The sequence below is a fragment of the Anolis carolinensis genome, chromosome 2 (assembly GCF_035594765.1).
Source record: "Anolis carolinensis isolate JA03-04 chromosome 2, rAnoCar3.1.pri, whole genome shotgun sequence".
Classification (NCBI taxonomy): domain Eukaryota; kingdom Metazoa; phylum Chordata; class Lepidosauria; order Squamata; family Dactyloidae; genus Anolis; species Anolis carolinensis.
Window position 1 is genome coordinate 316,026,879 of NC_085842.1, and position 11,019 is coordinate 316,037,897.

General features: G+C 39.3%; 1 long non-coding RNA gene across 1 annotated transcript; it reads right to left on the minus strand.

Moving 5' to 3' along the window:
• Window positions 1-253: 253 nt before the first annotated feature.
• Window positions 254-10,231, minus strand: LOC103277716 (uncharacterized). Its single transcript, XR_505635.3, has 4 exons — window positions 10,004-10,231; window positions 4,928-5,042; window positions 4,637-4,841; window positions 254-2,001 (listed from the first exon to the last, which is right to left on the minus strand). It is a non-coding gene; the product is annotated as an uncharacterized LOC103277716 (long non-coding RNA).
• Between the last annotated feature and the right edge of the window lie 788 nt (window positions 10,232-11,019).

Here is an 11,019-nt window from a genome sequence, read left to right on the forward strand (position 1 = left end):
GATCTGATAAAACAATGTTAAGATTTATAGAGTAAAGGTTCATTTTGTAAATGAAATAATTGATTTTTGAACATTTTAGTCAGTCCATTTTGGAAAGAAATAGAGAATAGTACCATCAAATAATTTTACAGCTATAGACAGATGTGTCCAAAGGGTACATTTTTCAAAGAAATCTATTCATGTCACTTTTTAAGGAATACCAGTACTGCAACTCAAAGAAGTTCTTTCAACATTTTCAGCCAACCAATGAATCTTATTAAATTGTGGGTTTTTATTTTTTTGTAAGAGGGGAAAGGTATACCAGTAGTTTCAGCAATAATGTAATGCAACAGTCTTGTTACTGTGTTATGAAGATTAAAGTTCTAGCTCACAAGGTCATTGGAAGAGGGGCTGAGGAAAACCAAATACAGTACAACCTGCTTATCAATGCGGTATACATTCTTGAACTTACTGATTTATCCTCAGATTTTTGGTGAATTCCCAATTTTTTTGGATCTGAGCGAGTTTAAGATCCCCATAGAAATGCCCCAGGCAGGGAAGGGGGATTTCTCTCCTGGGTAGCACCAGGCTTAAGAGCCCCATAGAAACCAACCAGGAAGGGAAGGGGATTTTCTCTCCCGGATAGTCAGGAGAGAAAACCATCCAGGCTTGGTTTCTATGGGGCTCTTAAACCCCAATGCTAGCCAGGAGATTGGTTGAATTAAAACACTTTCTCATATATCCGAAGGTTATCCAAAGGTATTCCGAGGCATGGGCGTCAACGCTTCAAATTGAAAGTTAAATTCGAAGCACCAAACCACCTCAGAACTCGGTTCAGAACCCAAAATAGATATGATTTTATTACGATTAACAACAATTCTGATAAATTCGTCCATGCCTACTAGCTAGCTATAAAATGCTTAGAAAGAAAGTCCCCTGGGTGTCCTTGGACAAGTCGCACATTCTCAGCCTCAAATGAAGGTCCTCGGAACAAAATTCTGGTAGAAAACCTCATGATAGGTTCACTTTAGGGTCACCATCATTCAGAAATGACTTGGCAGCACACAACAATTACAGGGATAAGGAAGATCGGGCCAGTAACATCCATTTTGTCAAATTGGATGTTCTCCGCTCTAGCTCTCATCCTCTCCTTTAGCATCAAGATGTCTTGGTCTTGAAATGAAGTGTCAAATATCATTTTGCTCCAGATACACAAAATATATGGCTGCCCTTGGCAGGAGTTGATAGCTCAGCGCTCTCCGTGTCAAATGTGTATCTACCTGATAGCGCCTTCTTATAAAAATCTTACCTTGCTCTTCCATTCAACTTCATAAAATGAAGTCAGAGTAGATGCCTTGCTGCCTGCAATTTCCACAAATAGGCCCATTTGTAAGAGGATGAGGGAGGCATCCTCCCCACCCTCAGGAAAAAATAGCTTCTCAGTAGCAAGCTCCAGGTTAAAATGTCAATGCAATGACTTCAGGTATCAGCATAATGTGCACAGGAAGATGATTATTACCTCAATTCTTGGTGCTCTGTTGAGGTGTACTTCCCATTTCCTTGCAGAAAGTAACTTAGAGTGGGGGTCACTTCAGAGCAGATTTTAGGCTTCTTTCTGTACTGTTTTACATTTGGAAAGGTTTTTGCACTGGGCCTCTTTAATACAAGAAATTAATCATAAGTTGCTAAATGCTCATAACCCCTTGCATGCCAGAATTCTGATGGTGAACCGTACTAGAGATTACACATTTTCATAAGTTATAATGTTGTCTGATTATTATATATATATACACACATATACATGCATCACCCTGGTCACACACCCACCATCACAATGGACTCCTCACCGAGCCCATCTTCTGCAATAACCATCCATTCTTCAGTCAAGGAAACCTTCCTCTCTGCCATCTGATATCGATCAGCAAACATTGTTTCTCCTGAAGTAATCCCATCCCAGGCTCATGAGCTCCAGCAGGCAGAAAGAAGCACCACAGATATAGAAGACAAACTCAAGAATTCTTCCTATAAAAAGATTTATTAAGTTACCCACCATACTGTACACCAATCACAAATGTACTTTTGAACCAATAAGTGTTATGGTTGAGCCTTATGGCTCCGATACTGGGAGACGAGGTCGTAAGACTCCTCGAGAGTCAGACTCTCTTGAGGAGCGCGAAAGGAAACGGCTCAGAGACTTATTTGCAGAACCAACGGACGAAGACTCCTTTGAGGGTTTTACCGAGGGAATGGAGGAAGAGATGGTTAGCTCAGAGGAGGATGGCATGGAATGGACTCGTGTGAGGGAGGATTTGGGTGTCACCGGCAATGATAGCATGGGAGGCGACTGGCGGGTTGCAGGATCGGACCCGTGGACGGGCTGGAGGGATGGAACGGGATCCACAGCTGTGGGGCGTAGTCAAAGGTGTTTTAGCTCTGATGAGGATGATGATGATGAGGCACCTGGAATTAGGATAGCAGCTGATAGTGATGAGGAGTTATGAACTGGCATAAAATGGGGTTTAGAATCAATGGCTAATTGCGTTGGGCAAGGTAATCTGGACGAACGCTTGGGCTCTTGTTGGGGAATTTCCTGAAGACGGGTGTGATTCGTTTGCTGAATACCTTGGACCTCCGTCGTCTTTTTGACTGACATTAATTGCCTACTCTGGATTGACGCTGGACTGACTGACTGACTACGACCTCGGACTATCCCTTCTGTGGCTATCGGTGGAACTGGTGAACTAAAGACGTCTGTACCTGGCTTTCGACCTTGGACCGGATTGGGATCCTGCTGACCGCTGCTACCCTGATTGATGTGTTTGGACCCGGAGTTCGCTCGTTGCACGGAGGAGTAACAACTTAGTTACTCAATCGTAGCTTTTGAGTAGCAGAGAAGAATCTGCTGCCAGTTATTTGTGTTTCATTGAATCTTTGTTTACCAACCTTTGTTTGTTTAAAGTGCCAGGCTGAAGTAAGCATTTTTGATTTAACCCGGATTAAGCTCCTGTTTAATCCAGTTTATCTTTTGAACCGTTTTTAGTATCTTTTCACATTGAAGGCAAGTGTTTGCCTAGCCCTTTGTTTCTTACGGGCATTTTTTGGTTCTGTAACTTTAATAAACTGTGTTGAACCTTATTTGGTGGCGTTCTGTCTTTGACAATAAGACTGTGGGTGGTCATGTGAACCAATCACAGCAAATGTATCTTCTTTCACGTGTCTATAAAATGGCCATGTCTGTAACTGTGGATTATGTCAGATTTTGGAATGATTCCCCTGGCATCCTTCTTTAGCCAATGGAGCAATAAATCATTTCTGGTTCTGCCCTCAAACTCTTTGTGTCTCTATTGGAACTGATTAGAGCCAGCATGCTGGGAAATGGACCCCATGATTTTAGATAACAGTACAGAAGTGGAAAGAGACAGCAGACAAAATCTGGCTCCTTTGAGCAGCAACCAGGAATCTTACATATGAGGGTTGAATGAAAAGTAATGCCTCCACCTTTGTAACTCCTCAACAGGTGGCCATCCTGGTATGTGGCAGGTACTGGCTTGTTCAGTAGACTCTCCTCTGCTTTCAAGAATTCAGTGACTGCGGGTTCCTTAAGTCGCATTGACTGACCGTCTGCGCAGATTTCCATACTTCGCACCTTAACAACACAACCACTCAATGCTAAGGCTTCCCAGCAAATGGAACTGTAGAGGAGAGTCTACTGAACAAGCCAGTACCTGCCACATACCAGTACTGCCATCTGTTAAGGAGTTACAAAGGTGGAGGCATTATTTTTCATTCAACCCTCGTACAAATGACAGTCATATAGTTTGGTTGCACACATGTTTGCCATTGCTTTCCTCTGAGGCAGAAAATGGGCTTCCAGGACTGAGTGGGGATTTGAACAATGATCTCCAGAATTGTAGCCCAGTATCTAAACAGTTGTCCAGATGGCCATCTGTCAGGGGTGGTTTGATTGTGTTTTTCCTACATGGCAGGTGATTGGATTAGATGGCCCATGTGGTCTCTTCCAACTCTATTATTTTATTATTCTATGTACCACTCCCGCTATCAAAAGGTAGTTGTACCACACTTAAACCAGCAGACTCTTCAGGTTTACAATGCATCTAAACTGTAGAATTAATGCTGTTTGACTCCACTTTAACTGCCATGGCTTAATGCTCTGGAATCCCAGAAGGTCTATTTTTACAAGGTCTTTAACCTTTGCCAAAAAAAAAAAGAAAAAAAAAAGCTTGTGCCTCACCAAGCTATAAATCCCACTATTCCATAGCATTGAGCCTTGGCACTTAAAGTTATGTAAAACTATAATCATTCTACAAGGTAAACATATCCTTATGGCCAGAGTTTAACATTTGGGAAAACATTCAAACTGGTAAAGGCTGAAGCATCTGTTGGCCTAAATTTATTATCCTGCCATGCAATATTTGATTTGTAGAACACTGAAACAGGTGAAGTTTTCAGCCACAATATTCAACCATTCAGTATGTTGTTTACACTTTTCCTCTAACCATAGCAAAAAAATAATAGAAGCAAGTGCTTTTTCCACTTAAAAAGTTGCAGTTTTCTGTGCAAAATGAAAACACTATGAACATAGTTTTTTAAACAGCAAAAGTATGCATTCAAACAAAATTTTACACAGTTGACATACCATTTTTTTTCTCCCTGAAGATGTTTCCCAAAGGAGTTGGAAACTCCACCTTTCACTCCATTTAGGGAAAATGTGAGTTCTGTTTCCATCCTTCCCACTTGCATGGTGCTGTTTTGCTCCCCATATCTTTCTGGATTTAAAATGCCCTCAGTGCTTACCCTATCTGTTTCTGTTGCTATTGTAGTTTCTGTTGCTACTGAGGACTCTATAAATAAACACACAATATTCTTGTCAATCACTCTTGATAAAAAATTGGCATATGCTTGAATAAAAGATTGTAGCAAGCTGTACCTTTTCAGAGATAAGGGAGCTGGCTGATGGACTGGTGAGTAATACATTCTTTTCCTCTGCATAGACTTTAAAAAACCCAGTGGGTTAAACCATCAGTACTATCTTTCAGTCAGACCTGCAGGGAGACAAGCACTTTATTTTAAATGAATGCAATGGCATTCTGAAATTCCAAGAAAGAGAAATATCTTCTCCTTTTGTGGTGCGTCATCACCTTAAGAAGGTCATGGCCAAACCACTGAATTTGGAGAGGGCTCATGATGTATGGACCTGCCAAGATCTATTTTCCTGTACGAACACAGGTTAATTTACTTGGATGTCTGAGAACTGGATTTGAATTCTGAACTGGATCAGGAGCCGACTTGACTTTTGGGCTCTGGGCTACTTTCCCTGCTTTGGTTGAATCTTTGGTTGAAATCCCATCTGATCTTGGAAGGGTCAGTTCTGGTTAGTACTTGGATGGGAGACAACCAACATAAATGAGGTACTATAGACTATATTTAGAGGAAGGAACTGGCAAAATCACCTCAGACTATTCTTTGCCTAAGAAAAGCAAAGAAATCCATTGTGGTTGCCATGAGTCCTAAGATGTTTTGAAGTCACATACTTACACGAATACACACATGCTGCTAGCAAGAAAGTGGATGTAGAACAAATTAGAGCATGTCATCTATGAATGTAAACAAGATGTTGATTTTTACAGAGAAACATATACCGAGGCTTACTGAAATCGGTATTTTAATTTGGCATTTATTTAGAAAATACCAAAGTCTAAATATTCCAAAGGCTCTGATCTTGGAATCTTAAAAGGATCAGCCCTGGTTAATACTTGGATGGGAGACCACTAAGAAATGCTAGGTATGATAGGCTACATTACAGAAGAAGGAATTGGCAAAACCTCATCTGATTATTTTTTTGACAAGGAAACCCCTATGAAATTTGTGGGGTAACCACAAATCAACAGTCAACTTGGAGGCACATATACACATGCACAATTGCACATTTAGAATTCTCAACCCAAGATTCTGTGAAATTGTCAGTTTTTATGCTGGGATCGTTAGGAAAAGAACTGAAAATAAAACTGCCCATTTCACAGTGACTTTATGTAAATGTATAGTGCAGCCAAATTTGAAACACATATGTGTTTTGTTTGCTGCACCTCACAGGATAATTGCAGATATATTTTATTGAAAAATTGGACCCCAAATTATGAATTATGAGATGTGGCTCCACTGAGAAATACAGCGTGGCGATGTTGCCTTCGCATGAATTGCCTTGGAGTGTTGCTCAATGCATCCCGAAGTCCAGGAAACAATCCCACAAATTACCACAATCCTCTCACAACAAACTGGGAAACATTATTATTATTATTATTATTATTATTATTATTATTATTATTATCATCATCATCATCATCATCATCATCATCATCATCATCACCATCTTTGTTTATATCCCACCTTTCTCCCTGTGGAGACACAAGGCAGTTAACACCACCTTGAGGAACACACAATGGGTTTGTGTCAGAACCACCTGGGTCCTTTTCCCATTTTGCCTGATACGATCTAGGACTGGTTCCTCCCCTATGCCCCAAGCCAGACCCATCCTTGTGACACCCATTGAGATAGAAATCACCCTAAAGCACCTTTTGTTTATCTGGAGTAACACCATTGTATCCACTGGAGCCAGAACATAAAGCCCATTATCTATAGCCACACTGTCTCAAACTTGGCTGGTGGGAACAAGAGTTTCTCTGCAGTTGCCCTCATCTCTGGAACTCTCTCCCGAAGGAAATCAGAATGGCCCCATCACTGTCCTCTTTTAGGAAGCAAATAAAAACCTTCCTATGTACCCAGGCATATGGAAATGAGAATGTTTAAAGTTCTGACTTTTTGTAATAAGGATTGGAATTTGGTTACGGTTTTTAACTTTTTCTTTTAATTCTGTGTAATTTGCTAATTATTGTTTTTATGAGATGGGTTTTTATTGTTGAACGTTTGTTTTTATTTATTGGAATTGTCACGTCTATTGTGGTAATTTTATGGCATTGAATGTTTGCCTTTTATGTTGTGAACCACCCTGAGTCCCCATGGGGAGATAGGATGGGATAGAAATAAAATCTTACTTACTTACATTTCATTCTGTCTGCACCCTTCTCAAGGTTAGATCAATAAACGGGTAGATCAATGTTTCCTGCCACAACAAAGACCAACCAGCGATGTTGTCAGAGAGAATACCAGACTAACAACAGAGCAGATCCTAACACTTTCTATACCAATAATGAGCTAGCATAGGAATCTTGAATAGTTGTCAAATGTAATAAATACGCTCTGTATTCACAATTCTTTAGAGTGCTGTCTCCACTAACATTCTCTCTGACCATTGAGAATAAACCTCTGATTTTGCCTTTGACCTATCTGTGTCTCATTCAGACTTCTGGAAAGCTTGACACATTGGGCCCCCGAACCCCCAGTCTTAGGGGAGCTGAAATCACACACCAAATTAATTAAATATATGGAAACTATCAACCACATTGATCATGGAAGTAAAATAAATATGAGATGAGTTTGTGGTATCTGGAATTCTTCAGCTTAAAAACAAAGGTGAGGGATAGATGGAAGATGATAGGAATGGATAAAATTATGGAAGCTATGAATCAAATAGACAGGGAGTATTTTTCCATCCTTTAAAATACTAAATCTGAAGTCATCAAAGGAACCTTGATGGTAGATGCAGGGCTGATGACAATGTTTTTTTTTTCTTTTTTGGATGGCCAAAACAAAAAACATAATTAGTTAGTGTGAAGTAATAGTGTGAATATCAGAACATGGCTCTGGAGACCAGAGTTCGAAGCTATGTAAACTCATGGAAAACATGACCTTTGGCAAGTCACACTCTCTCAGGTTCAGAGGAAGATCAAAGAAAAATAATCCTTGAACAAATCTTGCCAAGAAATCCCCATGATAGGTTTGCCTTAGGATCACCAATTTCAAGTTGCACAACAACAACAAAGAATACATTACTTATTACTATTTCTGTTCCTTGGTCTTGATAGTGTAATTTCTATATATTGCAATTATAATATAAAATAATTATGCTTTCAATAAATTATAAGTAACCAGTTGTTTTTTTCTAATCTTGAAGGTATAATTGCTTTATATTAAAATTGTAATAACTTCAATAAGCTATAAGAAACCTATTCTTTGATTTATCGCTGGTGTTGCTGTTGATTGCCCTGGGGATGCTCTTATTCTAATCGTATCTTATCGAATTACAGTATTGATATTTATATTTAATATGTTTTATTTATATTGATATGTTTAATATGCAAGATATATATGCTATTTATTTCATGTAGTATTTTTATATTCTTGTACTTTTAAATTGTATATAAAGCCATTAATGTTTAAATGTTTGTTTATGTCTTTTGTTTTAATATTGTTAATGGTTTTTAATTTATAATGATATGTTACTATTTAGATATTATGCTTTGATTTTCACATGTATGTTTGGCATTGAATTTTGCCATTATTATGTTGGAAACCACTTTGAGTCCCCTCAGGGGTGAGAAAAGCGGTATAGAACTATAGTAAATAAATAAGAACAAATTCATACATGATTGGTATTACAATTGTAACTTAACGGAACAACTTCACTTTTTTAAAAAATCAGGACTACAACTTTAAAGTTTTCTATAAGAAATATGGCTCCAGTACATGGTGAAGAAAGAATATAACTTGACATTTTGTGTTAAAAGCTGGAAGTGACTGGGGATGTTGGGGAAAACCAGTTCCTGATAAGTCACATTTATCAGACTCCAGAAGGTGAGTTATGACACATATTTCAAGGGATGGCTTGTATATGCGCTTCATAACACAATATTCTGTTTTTAAGAAAATGTTATTGCCTTAGTAATAAGTAATATTGATTGTGCATTTCACAATATTCTGCTTTAAAGCATTTTTAAAACTCTTCAGACTTTATCATATGAATCCACTATTCCAAGGCAACCATATGATCCTATGATCATATAGTGGATACAAAATAGGATGAACACCTTCGATAGCACACTTCTCTTTGTTGGTGAACTTGTACTGATTCAACCATCTGTGATCCAAAGTCATACTTATTTATTTATTTACAGTATTTATATTCCACCCTTCTCACCCCGAAGGGGACTCAGAGCGGATCACATTATATACATATAGGGCAAACATTCAATGCCCATATACACATCGAACCGAGACAGAGACAGACGCAGAGGCAATTTAACCTTCTCCTGAGGGGATGTTCGATTTTGGCCACGGGGGGGGGGGGGGGCAGCTGCTTCATCATCCACTGTGATGGCACTTCCTCATTCCAAAGTCGTAAATTAGTTAAATTTGCCTCCCTACTTTATAGGTGGTACCTTATTTCCTACTTGATAGATGCAACTATCTTTCAGGTTGCTAGGTCAGCAATGAGCAGGGGCTATTTTTAATTTTTTAATTGACAGGTGCTCACCCCGCCACAGGCTGGTCTCGAACTTATGACCTCATGGTCAGAGTGATTTTTTGCAGCAGGCTGCTCACCAGCCTGCACCATAGCCCGGCCTACTTCTGCATGTGGGAGGCTTCTCTCATGTCCCCGCATGGAGCTGGAGCTGATAGAGGGAGCTCATCCACACTCTCCTCGGGTGAGATTCGAACCTGGCAGCCTTCAGGTCAGCAACCCAACCTTCAAGTCACAAGGCTTTTATCCCCTAGGCCACCGGAGGCTCCTAATTGCAAGATAATATGTTTTGATGGAATATTAGAAAGAATGTCTTAACAGTGAGAACCAATTGCCTAGAAAGATATTGGGGTCTCCTCTGGATATTCCCCATAAACATTAGGGTAATATCTATTGCAGATTGTTCAGTGCGTGTAACCCAGTAACACAATGCACAGTTTGCCAGTTCAAAAAATGAGCAACACAAGAATGCAAAAAAAAAAGAAAAAGAAAAAAAGAAAGAAATTTACTCTTGAGTATTCAGAGCAGTGACTTCAAAACATAATCAACAGTAGAGTCACACTTTCTTCTGAGTTGTATTGCACTCACATATAGTTCATAGACTTCAAAGAAATAAATCCTCCAATGCTTCTTGGATGTAGAGATGCAGGCCAGCATGAAATGTAGCTGCTACCAGTCAAGAGCTTTGTGGTTCCAGGAGCAAACATAAAGTAAGCCCAACTCATAGGACAAACTCTCCCCAGTTGTACACCCTTCTGGGAATCACTCAAACTGATCAGCCTTGATTATTGAAGCCTGTGGTTGCACTTAACCCAGGCATGTTTTTGTCTTAACACACACACACACACACACACACCTGCACACCCAGTAGTAATCCCACTGTAACTTACCCATATACTTTAACAATATCTGTTTGACTGTGCATGGGAATTTTATCCAATTTTTTTGTGAAAGTAATTTTTGGGATATTTTTATTAAGTATAATAAGAAAAAAGTCATAAATCAGTTCAGAAGGAATGCAGTTCCTGCTAGCTTAAACTAGTCCTTTCCTACCATTCATGTCTGACTGTAGTCATAGAAACCTCCTAAGGAGTAAGCATTGCAGTCTCATCTGTATCTGTATTGAAACTTCAAAGAATACTATTGTTTTTCCTTTCCAAATACTACAGTTTCAAGATATAGGGCAGCACACAGAAATTGAGTGCTACTGAGGTGACTCATTGGAAAAGCCAATAATGCTAGGTAAAGTAGAAAATAGTACGAAGAAGAGGAAGAATGCACTAAATGTGGATCAACTCTATCAACTGATACCAAGGTCTTCCTTGCAAGACCTAAGGAAGGAAGGAAGTGACGGGCTCTTGGAGAGCTCTCATTCATAAGGTCAACATAAGTCCAAGGCGATGTGAAGGTAAATAGAAACAACTTTATAACTACAGTAACGAAAATGTCACCTTCCAACTATTGTTAGGTGTAACCTTTATCAGTGCCAGCCAGCATGACTGAGGGATAGCCACCTGAGTCTAAGAATGTATAGATTTCTCCACTCTTACTTTAAAGGGGCATAAGAATGCACCTTAGACAGTGTCAGAACATGGATCCATCTA